At 39.8% G+C, this 18,192-nt stretch overlaps 1 long non-coding RNA gene across 1 annotated transcript in view; it reads left to right on the plus strand.

Annotated features, from left to right (window-relative positions):
• Window positions 1-12,614: 12,614 nt before the first annotated feature.
• Window positions 12,615-18,192, plus strand: part of LOC114679636 (uncharacterized) — an 83,437-nt gene continuing 77,859 nt past the window's right edge. Inside the window, exon 1 of the long non-coding RNA XR_003731698.2 lies at window positions 12,615-12,751. This is a non-coding gene — a long non-coding RNA (uncharacterized LOC114679636). The remainder of the gene's footprint in view (window positions 12,752-18,192) is intronic.

Here is an 18,192-nt window from a genome sequence, read left to right on the forward strand (position 1 = left end):
GTTTTGGTGTAGTGTCAAAGAAGACTATTGGCAATTAACTGGCTCTTAAAATATTCCTCTCTTTTCTAATTACATATCCTTATAAGGCCAATTTTTCTTTATATAGTAGAACCAAAATAATGTCTTAGATTGAAAGCAGAACCAGATATGAGAGTCAATTTCTAATACCATAAATAGTGATATAAATAAAATTCAAAAACAAATATCTTCAGGATCCTCAGTAAATATTGAGTGTAGAGGGATCCTGAGACCAAAAAGTTTGAGAACAGGTGTTTTAAAATGTTACCAGAATTGCCACACTACCTCATGAAAGAGGTTGGTTGCTGGTGTTACTCTCCTGAACTTCCCTCCTTTTCTGTCCTCATTTGTTTACATGAAGGTCCATCAGGAAGAGCCATCAGCAATTTGAAAAATGATCATTCTGCTATACTCCTTGAATTCTTATATTTGATTTATTTGAACCTGCGACAGCATTCCCTTTCATTCCCTCTCTAGCATTTTATTCTTATATAGAATTCAGAACTTCTTCTCTGAGTTTTGTTTCAATTAAGGGCACTCTTTAGGAGCTCTATATAAGAATAAAATGATAGAACATTTGTTATATCTCAAGGAAATAAAAATGTAATGTAGGGGATGGAGCAGAGGATTGGAGGCTGAGATGAGGGTGGTAGGCAATATGGGAGGTCCAAGATTCAAGGAAAGAGATGATACCCACCTTTCCTTGAATCTTTCGTGTTCAAAAGATTCCCAAAACAAGGATGCAGGAATGACTGGTATTATATAGTCACTGTGGTTGGAAGGGTCCCACAGAAAAGAGATGGAAGTTTTTTTCTGGGTTATTCTATGTTTTACTCTTTTTTAAAGGGCCAGGATGGGCCCAGATCAGTGCATGATCTGTATCAGTAGGACCCAAAGATGCACTCAAATGAAGGGCCAGTTTGTGAGTGCTACTGCAGAGCCTGAAAGCTGTAGGGTGAATGCTGAATACCTTCAAATCCTTGCATTCATTTGAACTGACTCATTAATAGGACTTCTGTTTGGTTATTCACAATCCAGAAATCAGTGGAGAAGGGAAGGGACGATAGGACAGAGTATACACATAGATATAATTTTTGTACTTTCATGTAACTTCCTAATGGATTTTCAGATGATTCCTAGCCTGTTGAGCTCCCCATCCCTGCCCAACTCCCTTTTTAAAAACTTTTTAAAGGCCGTATCTCTGTTTTTATCTGATTCAGAGTGAAGACACATATCACCTAGGTGAGGCAGACAGAGGCTGGCTTCGACCCCTGCTAGAGAGCATTTGAAGGGACACAGTGGCTTTTATCAATGCCACAGGCAGAACTCAAGCCCTTTCATTCTCAATCAGGTCACCAGTAATGAGATCCTGGAACCTATCCCCAGGGTCAGCCCCTGATGTTACCGTCAAGCTCACTACAATTTGGGCTCATCAGATGGAACAAATGAAGAGGGGAGATGACAGCCAAAATCCTAAGCAAATGCTAGAATGATTACATGAGGGCAGCCTTCAAGCAAGGTTACAAGTATTCTAAGGTTACTATGATATGCAGTCATATGTGAAGTGGTCTAGCAATGATTATTTTCATACATGAATTTTAAGGACCTGAGTAAAATATTTATAGAATGGAATTCATTCATCTCTTGTCATTCATTCACTCATCTATACACTTTTTGTTATATTCCAAGTCCTCTCACTCCACCTTTTCTGCACATTTGAATGACAAAAAGTAAAACTTGTCTGAACCTAACTAAACACTTTCTTCATGACCACAGTAAAACAACTGCCTCTGTGAGAGAACTTTGCACGAGAGGTCAGATGGGTATTATGGTAAGTTCACAATACTAACCTCAATGTTTCCTGGCAATCCTACCTATTATTTCTCTGATTAACCGTACCCTCTGCAACAACTTTTCAGTTGTTCCACTCTTTTCAAACCTCTAACACCAACTTCTCCACAATACCACCAATCCTATGTTCCACTTATTCTAAGCAAATGGCCTGGCCTATTTCCTAGGAAATAGAATCCATTAGATGGGAATGGCATCAACTTTCTGCTAAAACATACCAACTTAGCCACATCAAAAGTCAGTGTTTCCCCTCCTGTCACAATAAAGGAGGGCAAAATCCATCTAAGCTGTGTGCAGTGGAGTGTGCCAGGTATGTGGGAGGATCACTTGAGTCTGAGCAACCTCGTGAGACCCCATCACACACACATGCACACACACACACCCTTCCATCTGTGGACCCACATTCTTTAGCCTTTTCATGAAATTTGTACAACCATTTATTCATCTTTTGTATTGTATGCCAACTGATCTCATTGTCCCTGTATTAGTGTGTTCTCACACTGCTATAAAGGAATACTGGAAACTGGGTAATTTATAAAGAAAACAGGTTGAATTGGCTCATGGTTCTGCAGGCTGTACAGGAAGCATAGCGGCTTCTGCTTCTGGGGAGGCCACAGGAAACTTACAATCATGGCGGAAGGCAAAGAAGCAGCGAGCACTTCACATGGCCAGAGCAGAAGGAAGAGAGAGGCGGGAGGTGCCACACACTTTTAAACAACCAGATCTCATGAAAACTCACTCACTCACTATCACAGGAACATCACTGGGGATGGTGCTAAACCATTCATGAAGAATCCACCCCCATGATCCAATCACCTCCCACAAGACCCTACCTCCAATATTGGGGATTAAAATTTGACATGAGATTTGGGTGGATAAACAAATCAGTCCCTAAAGCCCACTCTTTCCTTTTTTCATATATAATATTTTCTATTTCAAAACATTTTTGCAAACTTCAGTTTATGATGCTTAAAGAGCCAGTTAAGATTGTTACTTTGTATCTCAGGACTGGAAACAACACTAAAGGTTACCCAGATGAACTACTGACACAACCATTAAGCCACTCCACTGTCCCCACCACGCCTCTGTTTATGTTGGACTTGATAATTCCAACAATAGATGTTTACTCTCAAAGGTAGTAGATTTTATCACTGAACTTCCTCTAGTCCAAAATGATTAGTATAGTTCCATACATAGCTCTTAGAAATACTAATTTTTCTTTGAAAATAGTAAAGACTTTTTTGTATTCTTTTTTTAATATTTCAAAATTGCTATAAAAAGTAGGTTTTTGCCAGGTGCAGTGGCTCAAGTTTGTAATCCCAGCACTTTGGGAGGCCAAAGTGGGAGGATCACCTGAGGTCAGGAGTTCGAGACCAGCCCAGCCAACATGGTGAAACCCTGTCTCTACTAAAAATAAAAAAAATTAGCTGGGCTTGGTGGCAGGCACCTGTAATCCCAGCTACTTGGGAGTCTGAGGCAGGGGAGTCACTTGAATCCAGGAGGTGGAGGTTGCAGTGAGCCGAGATCATGTCACTGCACTCCAGCCTGGGTGACAGAGTGAGATTACATCTCAAAAAAAAAAAAAAGTAGAGTTATTTTTCTTAAAAAATTGTTTTTTATTTTAGGTTCGGGGTACCTGTAAAGGTTTGTTATATAGGTAAATTGCATGTTGTAAAGGTATGGCGTACAGATTATTTTGTCACCCAGGAAATAAGCATAGTACTTGATAGGTAGTTTTTTGGACCTCACCCTCCTGCCACCCTCTCCCCTCAAGTAGGCCTCAGTGTCTGTTGTTCCCTTCTTTGTGCCCGTATGTACTCAAGTAAACCCACTTTCTATCCAGTGTTTGTTATTTTAAGGAATGACCCCATGATTGCCTGTTATGCAAACTAGAAATCCTGGAGTCGTCCTTGACACTTAGTTTTCTTTAATATCAGATCTGTCATCACATTCTGTCCATTTTTACTTCTTAAATGTTTTTCAAACTCACTTCCCCCTTTGCTGTGGTATAAGCTAACATCTTTCCTTTATTGGACTACAGCAAACATTTTTAACTTGTCCTGCTGCAGCTACTCTTGACCCGTTTAACTTATTTTGCAAATTATGTGATCTGTTCAAAACGTAACTCTAATGTTACAACCCCAACCCCACCCCAGTCATCCTGCTTTAAGCCCTTCCTAGATTGCTCTCCATCATTTTACAAAAAAAAAGGCCAGAGTTTTATATTTGAGATGGAAGCACCATCTTTTATGCTCCTCCTGACTTCCTGGGCTTCAGCCACACTGGCCACGTTCTCCTTCAACACAGGCCTTTGCAGCGCTGCTCCCTCAGCCTGGAATGTGCTTTGGTCCCTTTTGACCTGTTATAACACATACTTATCCTTCATTTCCAGCTTAAGTGACACTTTTTCAGAAGCACACCTCAGACAAGACCAATTTTCCACAATAAGCTTTCAGAGCATCATGTGCCTTTCCCTTATACAACTTATGACAGCTGCCATTTTATGTTTATTTGTGAGATTACTTAATAATGTCTGTCTCCTTCACTAGCCTACAAACTCATGTAGCCAGGGACCATTTCTGCTTTGCACTGTATTTCTAGCATAATGCTAGGCATGTAGTAGGCACTTCATAAATATTTATTGAATGGATATGGATTGAATAAGTGTTCAGGGCACTGTTTTGGATGCTTTAGGGCACTGATTCTCAAACTTTAGCGTCAGAATCACCTGAAGGCTTGTTAAAGCACAGATTGCTGGGCCTCAACCCTAGAATTTCTGATTCAGAAGGTCTTGGGTGTCACATAAAAATTTACATCTAACAAATTCCAAGGTAATACTGATGTTGCTGGTCCAGGGACCACAATTTGAGAACCATTGCTTTAGGGAATTAAACATATGACTATGATATGGTCACCATCTTCAAGAAATTTACAATTTTATTCTGGGTTTGAAACCAAAATTATAACTGAGAAAATTATTACAGTGAAAGAAATCTGACCTAACTCCATCTTGCTTCTAACTTCCAGGCTGTCCTTGTTCATATCCGGGCATAGGCCCAACTCACTTTGGGAGGAACTTAGTTTATAGTTTAACTTTGAAACAAAGACAATAACAGCCCTTTCTCAAAACAAAATCCCTTTCTACCTGGAGACTAGACTGCCTTTGCAGGACTAAAAAATTAGCCACAAAATTAGAAATTATGGTTTAGGAGTCATGCAGCTGGAGGCTACAAGATTCTGACTCTCCCTAAATTACTCCTCAGGATAACCTCGCTATTGTAAAACCTAAGATCAGCGCTTGAGATATTTTGCCGACCCTGCACTTAATGGATCAGCGGGCACCATCCAGATCAATAAACTGGCTCATCTGGTCTTGTGGCCCCCACCCAGGAGCTGACTCAGCACAAGAGGACAGCTTCAACTCCTTGTGATTCGTCTTCAACCCAACCAGTCCACACTCCCCACTCACTGGCCTCCCACCCACCAAATTATCCTTAAAAACTCTGATCCCCAAATGTGTGGGGAGACTGATTTGAGTAATAATAAAACTCCATTCTCCTGTACAGCCAGCTCTTTGTGAATTAAACGCTTTCTCTATTGCAATTCCCCTGTGTTGATAAACCGGCTCTGTCTAGGCAGTGGACAAATTGAACCTGTTGAGCAGTTACGGGGGCAAATAGTAGAAAGGAGAAATTTCAGTAAAAAATACAGTATTTAAAAATTGTGGCAGCCAGAAGTAGAAAAGGCATTACGTGATTTTGCCTCTTGTCAATGCACATAATTGATGGCTATATTAATTTTATGGCCAATAATTATTACTGGTGTTTATGGAAAACTGTTGTTTTGGAAATGTTTATATCACTAGTTGGTGATATAAAGTGAGTCTTAAAGGAAATTTAGGAAGAACTGAAGGGTTGAATTCTCGGGGTGGAGTAGGATGAATAAATATATGAAAAAGGGACAGTTAGAGCTGATAAAAGAAAAACTTCAGCCAAATTAAACGTAATTGCTCAAATTAATAGAGCAATGAATGATTTGTGAATCAGGCAACCCCTAGAATCACAGCAGATTCACAGAGACTCCAGCGCAGCCACATGGTGGAAGAAGATTTATAGACAAAAAAAAAAAAGGGAAATGATGTACAGAAATCGGAAGTGAGGTACGGAACGGCTGGATTGGTTACAGGTTGGTGTCTGCCTTATTTGAACACAGTTTGAACACTCAGCAGTGTATGAATGGTTGAAGTATGGCCACTGGGATTGGCCAAGACTCAGCCATCGTTGCAGGCACATACTTCTAAGTTAGGTTTTCAATCTTGTCCACCTATTAAGCTAGGTTGAGATTCCTCCACAAGGACTCAAATATAGGAATTCGGAGAACTTCTCGGGGAATACTTAGTTCGCTTTAACAGAGCAATAGTACAAAGGAGAGGAAGCAAGCAATGTGCCTGAAGATAAAGAGAATAAGTTCATTCACCTGGAACCTGGGATTCATGCAAAGGAAGAATGTAAATTTAGGCAGGAAGTGGAGAGAAAAAAGGAAAGCTTTGAGCATGAGAGCAATAGTATAAAAAGTGGTGGGCTAGTAACATTTGTGTGTGTGTTGGAGGTGGGGGATGAAATTATATCTATATTGATTCTTTGTTCCTTATCTGTTATCTGTCTTATTTTAAAAGAAACAATGGTTCTGGGAAATACCAAAGCCTCCTCCTGTACAGCAGCACATATTCCAAACTAATATGTGCTCCACTGAAACTGTCTTTGCAAAGATTGTATCAGTGAGAAAATTACAGCAGTGGGGAGATCTGATCTAACCCAACCTCTATCTTGCCTGTTCCTCAATTATTCCTGGGCTTTTGGGCCTAGCTAACTTTGAGAGACATTCAGGTTATAGTTTAAATGATAAAACTCAACTTTGTAAGCTACTGAAAGACCCCCAGGCTGTGGGGAGGAGAGGAATCTGAATTCTGCTAAGGTGTAGACTGGTCAGAAGATATGCAACTTCCCAATTACCTTTGCTTATAACCTCACTATGTAGATTGGCCTTTTGAGATATCTTTTCAGGATTTTTGCATGTCTGACACGCATGGCTTATTTGCATGTCTGACACCATTGGACCCATTGACCAATGACTTTTCTGTGGCCCCACCCAGAAGCAACTCAATGCAAGAGGACAGCTTCAACTCCCTATGATTTCATGTTCTCCCCAAGCAATCAGCAGTTAAGCACCCACCCCTTCCCCCTAACTAAAAACAAAAACAAAAACAAAAAAAAACCCTAACCTGTGAGCCTTTGAGGAGATTCATTTGAGTAATAACTCTGCCTCCCGCGTAATGTGGTTGGTCTTGTGTCAATTAAACTCTTCCTTTACTTCAATGCTGTGGTCTTTACTTGTGCAGCAGGCAGGAAGAAACCGTCAGGGGGTTACACCATTTCTATCACTACAGTCTCTAGTATGATGTTGAGAAAGCCCAAATAGCAGGACAAAGAGTGTCAAAATTTTCGTAATGTTTGGTTTTTGTGTGATTAAAAACCAGGTCCTGGAACAAGTTATCATAGCCCATTAAGATTCTACTTTTTAAATGCAAGGTGCCAAAAACATCGCTATTGTCTGAAAAGATTCTACAACTACCGTTGCATCAAATCCTTTTCAGAGATAAATTGCAAAATACTCAGAGCTGCAATAGAACGTGCACTGTTCAAAGTATAAGGACTTAAGTTACAGGGAAGTACTGTGCCTTGAAAGTGACTGACTTTCCCTCGTGCTCACACCAGGTGACAGAGTGTCAAACCTGGCACAGTCCAGTTGTCATCAATATTCATTAACAACCAGGAAACACACGGAAACACAGCTCTCGATTTTCTATGCAGTGGAAACTCTTTGTTTTAGAGTATGTCTCTTTATAAACAGAATATTTTTCAATATAACAAACTATCAAAATATTTTGTATCCCTTCATTTGTGTAAAGAATACTCCATAGATATAGAATTAAATTTCACAAAATTGAACTGAAATAAGTCTGGGGCTTTTTAAAAATGTGATTAGATAATTTTAGGCATATTATATTTCACATTCTCATGCCGGTTACACAGTAACATTCTGCTAGGAAATTTGCCAAATGTTTTATGCTCATTCCAGTAAGTTAGGTAGGAGAAAACATTTTTTACCCCTAAAAGAATGCAAACACTTCATCATCCATTCACCAGTGTGAAAACAATATTTAAGAAGAAGTTCTCTTCCACCCACGCATCTACTCCTCAGGATAACAGTTTGTCTTATGTGTAAATTCCTTCTGGTGACTGCCACTTGTGTCTTGATTTTAAAAAGCAATGAGCCTACACTCAAAGGCAATCATTTCTACCAGTATCTCGACCTTTCCTCCTCTCCCTTAAATCTGACCAGTGTCAGAAGAGAAGGTATCCTTTCCTCCCTGGCTATCAGAAAGCAGAGTTGTGGTGTGTTTCTCTTCTCCTGATCAGGATGGCTTTCAACCTGTTCACTTTTGAAATTCATTTGTCATATTTGATTAAAGTTCACTGGGATGAGCCAACACTATTTTCATACTTAGAAATGCCATCAAGAGGCTTTATTTAGTTCAAAGTGCACAGAAAACTTCTGACATTCTACAGCATATATTGTCTGTGGCACCTTGTCATGTCACTCTATCATGTATTTTATTATTTTAGTGCTGTGTGCTCTGTGTAAATAATTTCTCCTAAGATTGTAGGCTCCATTTGGGGACAGCACCAGATGCTTCTTTCGTGGTCTTTGGGGCCTGTACCTGTACCTGAGCATTGCAAATACTTGTACATAGATAGATTAACGAATTAAGAAAAGCACTTGTAAATTCTGGACCATTTGTTAGTTACTAGGGAATCAGATAATGAGTAGAACCTTAAAAGTCAGTACTAAAGTAATGCTTTTATTTTGTTTTCGTGGATGAGATAGTGTGACAGATTTGTGTATCTTAAACAATAATTATATCAGGAAGGAAAAGCATAATCATGTAACATCAAACAATATCATGTGTGAGGACAAACAGAAGGATATTCTAGGAATTGAATCCCATATATGCTATACTCATGAAGAAAAATAAAGGTTGGCTTACTTTGTGCTCAGCCTGAGGCAAGACAATTCAACTGGGTCATGTTATAGACTGAATGTTGTGACCCCCGCAATTCATATGTTGAAGTCCTAACTCCCAGTGTGGCTGTGTTTGGAGATGGGGTCTCTAAGGAAGTAATTTAAATCCACTGAGGTCATAAGGGTGGGTCTTTGGGGTTGATATCTAAGACAAGACACCAGAGAGCTGGCTCTCTTTCTCTCTCTAGGGATGCACCAAGGAAAGGTCGTATGAGGACATGGAAAGAAGGTGGCTGTCTAGAAGCCAGGAAGAGAGTCCTCATCTGAAACCAAATTGGCCAGAACTTGGATCTTGAACTTCCAGCTTCCAGTGCTGTGAGAAATAGATTTTTGTTGTTGAAGTCAACAACTGTGTGTTTTGTTATGGCAGCCTGAACTGACCAATACAATCTGCCGTATCTGATCTCTATTAGCTGTCTTCTATTTTCTTCTCATTTTTATTAGTCTGCATCCTACCAGCCTGAAGGTGAGAGAGTGAGAGTGACTCTTAATTATCCTTGCTTTAAAGGCAACAAAAGGGTGCCACCTAAACACGGATGCACTGCAAGCCAGGGTAGTAAATAACCTGGCAGCTATCACATAATTCTTGATTTATTCAACAAGTTTTTTTTTTGAGGGTCTCCCATTTGTCAGGCACCATTCCATGTGCTAGGATATGATAGCAGGCAGACTACATGAAGCTTGTATTCTAGTTTATTGTCTATTATGGTCAAAGAGAGCTTAAATGCCAACCTAAGCACAATATAAAAATAGTATTCGATGACAATTGAAGGCAGTTGAGTAAAGACTTGGAAGAGGAAAGAGAGAGAGCCAGGTAGCTATCTGTGAAATGAGAATTCCTGTCGTGAGATGGCCTGAGTGCACCTGGGGAACAGAAAAGAACAGAAAGCAGGTCAGCATGGTGGAAGGGTGACAGCCTGAACAGATGAGCTCAGAGCCTTAATGGGTGCAGGGGAAGCTGATGATGAGGGGTCTTTCTTGTAGGGCATTCATCACACTGTAGTTTTAACTCTGTGGGGGATGTGAAGCCTGGGTGGGTTGCAGCAAAGATGTGATCCAATATGTCTAATGTCTAACATTTTAACATGATTACCTGGGCTGTGGTGTTGAGAAAGGTCTGAGGAGCCGAGAAACTTTTTAGGAGACTATTGTGATAGTCCAGTCGAGAAATGATGGTGGATTTAACCAGGCTAGAGTAATGGCAGTGGCAAGAAGTGATCACATTTTGAATGTATTTTGAAGGTAAGATTCAAACAATTTGTTGACAGGATTGGATATGGATGTGAATGAAAGGAATTAAGAATCATCCCAAAAATTGTAAACTCAGCAACCAGAGGATGGAGATGCCATCGGCTGAGGTGGGGAAGCTGTGGGAGGAAGGGTCTGGGGTTGGGGGATGGGTCACCAGGATCTTGGCTTTAGACAAATTAAGTTTGCAATATGTATTTGATATTCAAGGGGAGATGTTGAGTGAGCAGATAGTAAGCAGTAGTTAAGATGGAATCAATGACATGATGTGTGTCTGCTGGTGGGAAAGATATCTCAGAGATGGGAAAACTGATAGTGGAGAAGGAGAGGAGAGGTTTGCTGGAGTGACATTCTCCAATAGGTGAGAGGAGATGGAATGTGGTGTCCCTCCCAAAACTCAGGCATTTATTCAAACTAACAGGAAAAAGGCGGAGTTTGTAGCACAGATGCAGGGGGTGGGTAAATGTGATGTTTAGGAGCTTGTGGAAATTCTCTACTGACTACTTCAGTTTTTCAGTGAAAAAGGAAGAAAGGTGACAGCTGAGAGAGAAAATAGGTAAGGGGGTGTGAGAGGTTTGATGAAAAAGAAGATATGAAACAATGGTTTGGGAAAGCAAGAATGCATGGACTCAGAAACGATGGCTGAACTGCCTGCCAGTTGGAAGGGTCCCCTTTAAGGTTACGGTTGTGAATTTAAACAGAGACTGGCCTGTCTCCAGCCACAATCAGCTGAGCAGGTGCAGGCATGGATTAGGCAGAGAGCTGGAGTTTTGCCAAGCAAGGAAGACAAGGTGAGAGAGGGCCCATGGAGTGAAGGGTCTAACCAAGGGAGCAATTATCATGATGAACTACGAAGGCTGAGCTGTTACAGAAGAGCGATGACACGATGGGGCTGTGGGACCTTGAAAAGGTGGCAGATCAACAGATCGAGGTTCCCTGGGCTGGCAAAGGATTGCTGGAGTCATGGTACCAGAGGAAGTGAGCTGGTGTGAGAGGAGGTGGAGGCCAGAGAGTGAAATTCTTAACATGGAGACTGTAGCCACTGTGTCCTGAGTCCTCAAATCCAATTTACAGAAAGGCCTTTGACTAACAGGTAAAATCCATTAATTAATGAGAGTTTTAAAGTTTAAAAGTGCCCCCATGGCTGCAACTTCTGTTTGTTACTGTTTCCACAAGCAGAGGGCAGGCTAATAAAAATGTTACTGTATTCCTGGAAGTTAATGAATAATAAAACCACATGCCTGGAAGCAACTTCAAGAGGTCCTAGTTCAGATGATTTTACATTCTCCCACCAATTCTGAACATCTTGCGGAAGAAAATGCCACCACCCAGGTGAGTTGATCATTTGCTGCCGAACACTCTTGTTAGGGTTGTAGATTTTGTAAAACACTTCTATTGAATGAAAATCCTATGTCCTTTATTTTCTTTAGGGAAGAGAGAGAAGAGCAGGTCAACATTATTTGTTTAGTAACCCTTAACATTAGAAGGCAATTTTAAATTCGGATTTGGTGTGTGGTTTCACCTGGAAGAGAGGTAGCGAAAGACCTCTAATGGCAAGAGACAAAAAAATTGGTTAATGTGCATTGCGATGGAAATGTCCCACCCTTCATGTTAAAAAAAAAAAAAGAGAGACCTTTATGTGTCATTACAACGATAGCATGACATCTTAGCCAGAAAAACTGTGAGCCCCACATCTGAAAAAAAGATACAATTTATGTTTCCAAAACTGTAATGTCAATATATATATATTTTTAAAGTCCATACTGTTTCTGAGTTTGGAGCTGTCTCCTTGCTAATTCTTTGCATTGGCTTGAATTGTACTTGGAATTCTCTGATTGCCTGTTTGTGCCTGGGAACACAATTCTCCTTTCTGGTTTTGCAGAGATGTGGAGTAGGAGGGCTTGTTAGGGAACTTGTTACATTTTGAACCAGCTGACTCAGGTGCTCTTGAGGGGAAGTTTGTTCTGAGGAGAAACTCTATTATTATAAGGCCTTATTAGGGTTTTTAAGCCTTGGGCTTTTTGGCAGGTCAATGTGCTAAATCATTAAAAAATATGGAAAGTCAGGTAGAAAGTCTTTTCTCTTTATTTTTTAAAGCGTGGAAACACGCACACCAGACAGACTAACCAGAAATCAAAGTGGAGGGAAAAACAACTGCTTCTTAGTTGTTGCTATTGCCGTTACTGTTACTGCAAACTGTTGATGGTATGTTTCTGGTTCTGATTAAAGGTAAGTAGATTTTAAAAGGAAATTCCTTTTAATAAAGGGGCCTAAATAGTCCCAAATTCAAGAGAGAAGTGAGAACAAAGATTGATTATTCTCAAACTTACCTGATTTACTGCCGCAATAGGTACCTACAGAAACATTTTCACAAAATCCTACCTGAAAAGTATGAGAAGGGAGCCGTTAGGAAGAAGTATATGATTTCAAGGTGGTATGCTTCATGTGGTGAGAAGAGGATGGGACGTGATTAGATGTGTAAAAGAGGAAGGTAAGAAGAGCTATAACAGACTAAGTTGAAAACTCATTTGAACTAGCTAAAGGGAAAATGAAACGGGAAGAAATAACTGCAACTTCCCATTCCCTGCCTCCCTACCCTGGAAACCCCTGGTAACCATCATTCTACTCTTTGCTCCTATGAGTTGAACTTTGTTAGATTTCACAATTAAGTGAAATCATGCAGTATTGGTCTTTTTGTGCCTGGTTTATTTTGCTTAGCATAATGTCCTCCAGATTAATTCACATTGTCACAATTGACAAGATCTTCTCCCTTTTAAAGGCTGAATAATACTCTATGGTGGACATATACCACATTTTCTTTATCCATTTATCTGTGGGATGGGGAGTAAGCTGTTGATCAAAGGGTACAAAGTTTCAGATAGACAAGAGGAATAGATTTTGAGATTTTATTGCACACCAGGGTGACTATTGTCAATAATAATGCATTATATAATTAAAAATAACAGAGTAAATTTCAAATGTCTTATTATAATTATAAAAAGTGACAGGAAAGCAAGGTGATAGAGATGTTAATCAGCTTGCTTTAAACATACCACATTGTATACACACTCAAAATATCACATTGTATCCCATAAATGTATACAATGATGAATTTTCTATTTTAAAAAGTGAAAAAAAGAAGAAATAATTGTGGTTGAATCTGAGGGACAAGAAATAGGGACTGGAATGACATTGGGACCAGAGAGTGGCTCCCTTTTCCTCCCCTCCCCTCTCCAGCACCACATGGTCTTTTGCCTCGGTTTCTGTCTTCACTTTTACTTTCTCCCACCCACCTCACTTTCCTGTCATTGGGTGTTTGCTACTCAGCATGTGTTCAACATGGCTGCACCACTGCCCCTGAGTGCACATGTGCTGAGATGAGGGAATAGAGTAGCTAACTGACTTGCCTCTCTCACAATTCCAAATCACTGAGACAGAAATTCTGAGAGGCACCATTGTGATCTCAAGATGAGGCAGTGTCATCTGGTACAAACCAGAAGGCCAAATTTCTCCCTGTAGGAGGGGGTGGATAACGGAAGTTTTCTGAGAGGCCTGTGGGATGGGGTAACATCCCAGGTGTGATGACTTTATACTAGGTTGACTTAAATGGGGACTTTGGAAGACGTATAGTTTGCATCGTCCAGTTTTTTCGCACAACTGTGTTTCTGTTGACATGTTGAGCAATCTCTCTCCTGAGACTTGAGAGCATTTGGGGAACAGCATATATCACAGTTAATTGCTGGTTCAGGCTGGCTCTTGCCAGTGGATCACTATTCTGTCATACTCAAAAGACTGGGTGACGTGGTGTGAATTCACAGAGCTCACTGCTGGTAAACGGGGACCTGCTTGCCTTCTTCATCCCTCTTTTTCTTTAGTACAATGAATTAAAATTATTAAGTGGAGTTTATTTTTTTATCTTTGAACATATTAAAACTAATTTAGTAAATGTGTATTTAAATATATTAATTTTATTACATTTTAAAAATATTTGGGAACATTGCAGCACAAAGATTTTCAATAAATATGACCATAGGCCCAGTTAGTAGCATATTTCTATGCTAGAAGTGTGATAAACTAAAAGAAAATTTGTATTTTTGGAAAAGATTTCTTGGGGAAGATTTCTGAATTTCATAAGTAACCTGGAAACTCTTTAGTGAACGAGTGGCTGTGTATTTCTGCGTCTATTTGGATTAGTATAGTAACAAACGTGTGAAACCACATCATCTGCTGTGAGTCAAATATTGCTCTCTGGGGGCTGCAATATTTCACACATCCTCCTTTTTGAGGGTAAAAAGGGGAGGGGAGAGTTTCTCTCTTTTCTTAATAGAATATATGTTTTCATTTAATAGATTTTGGAAATAAAATTTAGGTCGTGTTTTTCTTCTCCAAGTTTAGCATGCCTTTTGGCTCACATATTTATCTTGCTAGGAAGCTTTTCAAAACTACTCCTTATTTTGAGATACCATCCTCAACTAAGAAGTAAACTGTGAAATTCTCTGTGGTTCTTTGATTTAAAACACTTGGAAGGCATTCCGTTTGTGTTTGCTTGTGTTGATATGTCTATATTTTAAACATGAAATGCTAGGTTCCATTTTCATTTAAATAGCATTTAAAAAAAATTTTTTTTGAGACAGAATCTCTGTCTTTCACCCAGGCTGGAGTGCAGTGGTGCAATCTCGGCTCTCTGAAACTTCTATCTCCCAGGTTCAAGCGATTCTTCTGCCTCAGCCTCCCTAGTAGCTGGGATTACAGGCACGTGCCACCATGCCTGGCTAATTTTTGTATTTTTAGTAGGGACGGGATTTTACCATGTTGGTCAGACTGATCTCTAGCTCCTGACCTCAAGTCATCTGCCTGCCTCGGCCTCCCAAAGTGCTGGGATTACAGGCATGAGTCACGGCACCTGGCCTAAATAACTAATTTTCTTGTGGGTGAGTTGTCAGGAGCATCTCAGTGAAGAACAGACAGGAAAGATGGCACATATTTATTTCTTCATTTTATTAATAAAGTGTTATGAAACATTAACCAAGATTAACCTATATTGGCATTATTAATATAATCCTCCTGACTATCAGCCCATTAGCAATAATGGGTAATATCTTATAGAGATAAATGACTATAAATATGAAAGTGGATTTGAGATGGTATCAGAGTCTAGGTTATAGTAAGGATTTTCATCCCTGCTCTGTTAACACCTTGATGTACAGACTTGAACAGGATACCTAATATTATGGCGAGGTTCTTCTCATTCTATCTGATGAGAGAGAGAGTATCTAGTGGCTGATCTTTTCAGGGATGGAAATCTGCAAACTGAGTCATTCACGACACACTCTAACTGTTGGTGTTAAAGACATATTGACAGAGTAGAGATGTCAGGGACGCAGGTAGGCTGGCCAGCTAGACAGATTTTCACAGTGAAGCAGTAGTTTGATGGAGTTTCCATACCCTGGGACATGGGCCTCTGATTTGAAGGCAAAACATCTTGATTTCTTTTGCCATGTCTTCTGGACTTTATCAGGCTCTTCAGGTCTGGCTCATGTTAACTAAATTAACAACAATAACAGCAAACACCTGATTTCATTAAAATAAACAAGTTCTTAATTTCCAGAGAATATGCCCTTTCAACATTCAGATATTTGTTTCTGCCATTTAGGGATCCCAGTTTCTAGAACTAAGTTACCAGCAAGAACGTATTTTTAAATAGAATACTGCTTGGAGATTGTGGAATCGGAGCAAAGATAATTGGATTTGTTTAAATGATATTTCAATGATGCTGTGGTGAATTTCCCCTGCTTCTCAATTGGGCATACTTTTTCTGTGACTCATCCTCTAGATTAAGCATCTTTTTTTTTTTTTCCCGATTCGGAGCCAGGTAAATGCTGTCAAAATCTTGGACTTTGTGTTTCCATGAATTCTACATCCCATGCAGATTGTAGCCCTTCTGCCAACACATTATTTTATTAGGCCATAGCTGTCTTTAACAGTCAATCGTATTTTCCTGTAGCTAAGTAATGTTGATTGAACTTCGGGGTTCTAAATCTCTCTCAGCCACATACTTTTAGGCCATATTTTAAGGTGGGCTTCTTCCACAGATGGCCAATTTCATGATAGTAATAACTTCTGGCCAGGCACACTGGCTCACGTCTGTAACCCCAGCACTTTGGGAGGCTGAGGCTGAGGCTGAAGAATTGCTTGGGGCCAGAAGTTTGAGACCAGCCTGGGCAACACAGTGAGATCTTGACTCTAACAAAAATAAAAATAAATAAATAAATAAATAAATAAATAAATAAATAAATTAGCAGGGCATGGGGGCATACATCTGTAGTCCTAGCTACTCAGGAGGCTGAAGTGGAAGGAGGATCTCTTGAGCTCAGTAGGTTGAGGCTGCAGTGAGCTATGATCACTCCATTGCACTCCAGCTTGGGCAACAGAGCAAGACTCTGTCTCTAAATAATAATAATAATAATAATAATAATAATTACCCTTTTTGTAGCCTATAATATACCACCAGGCTCATGTTATCTTTGTTAGTTTTCAGACTGTGTATTATAATATCTATTTTTGAAGTAAGAAAATTGACACTCAAAGAGTTAAAAGGACTTGCTTTTTGTTACACAGCTTGAAGGGCACTGAGTTGGGATTGATTGACTGATTGATTTTTTTTTTTTTTTTTTTGAGATAAGGTCTTTCTCTGTCATCCAGGCTAGAATGCAGTGGAGCCATCTCAGCTCACTGCAACCTCTCCTTCCTGTGCTCAAGAGATCCTCCCACCTCAGCCTCCTGAGTAGCTGGGACCACAGGTGTGCACAACATACCCAGCTAATTTTTATATTTTTTATAGAGATGGAGTTTCTCTATGTTGATTAGGCTGGTCTCAAACTCCTCAGCTCAAGCAGTCTGCCCGCCTCAGTCTCCCAAAGTGCTCAGATTATAGGCATCAGCCACTATGCCTGTCCCCAAGTTAGGATTTAAGACCAGTTCTGCCTGACTCAAAGCTTGTACCTTCTAATGTTGACCCCTCCTACTTTTACTTTCAGGGGATAACTAATATCTAAGTTTTCAGAGAACTCTACTTTCCCCTTGTATCCTGATTATAGTAGAAAAATCTATATTTTGGTATGTAATGCAGAGTATTTGTACCAATGTGACAGAAGTTCTATATGTCTAACATTTATTTAGCATTTAATATGTAACAGATATTATTGAATATGCTTAACAAGCATATTTTCATGAACTGCCAGGGACAATTGTTTGAAGTTGATAGTATTATTATTAACAACATAGAGTTGAGAAGATTGAGTCACGGAAAAATTAAACTTCTTATAGTGACACAAGTTGTGACTCAAACTTATGCTGTCTGCCTAGTTTTGAGCTCTTACCTAGTATACTATACTGCCTCTTTGGTTAACAGAAACTTTAGATCTGAAGTCCAAAGATTGTATTGCCTGCCTTGTGTGGACATAGAAGGTTTGTTTAATAAAATCGATAGGTACTTCAAGCTAGATTCAGTGCCATGATACAATAATAAATAAGACTTTTCTTTTAAAAATGTTGTAGACATGTAAGTGACATAACCATAACACAAAGTGATAAGCAAGGAGCTATATGGTGCCGGGAGAATACAGATGAGGAGGAAATTAATTCTGCCTCAGGGATGGGAATGAGAGGGCACTACACGGAGGAAATGAGAAGTGATGAGTAAGGTAAGTCCTAAAGTAGAAGTAGGACACAGGCAGAGGAAAGGGAATGGGAAAGAGAAACATCGTATTAGGCAGCAGCAACAGGCCTGGAGGCAAGAAAACACAGGGCTTGTTACAGAAGGAATTGAGGGATGTTGCTGGAGCAACCAGAAGGTGCTATTGTGGGTCTGGAAAATAAGGCCAGACAGTCAGACTGGGACCAGATTTTCAAGAGCCTTTTGTGCCTGGAGTT

This window comes from Macaca mulatta, chromosome 1, assembly GCF_049350105.2.
Source record: "Macaca mulatta isolate MMU2019108-1 chromosome 1, T2T-MMU8v2.0, whole genome shotgun sequence".
Lineage (NCBI taxonomy): Eukaryota > Metazoa > Chordata > Mammalia > Primates > Cercopithecidae > Macaca > Macaca mulatta.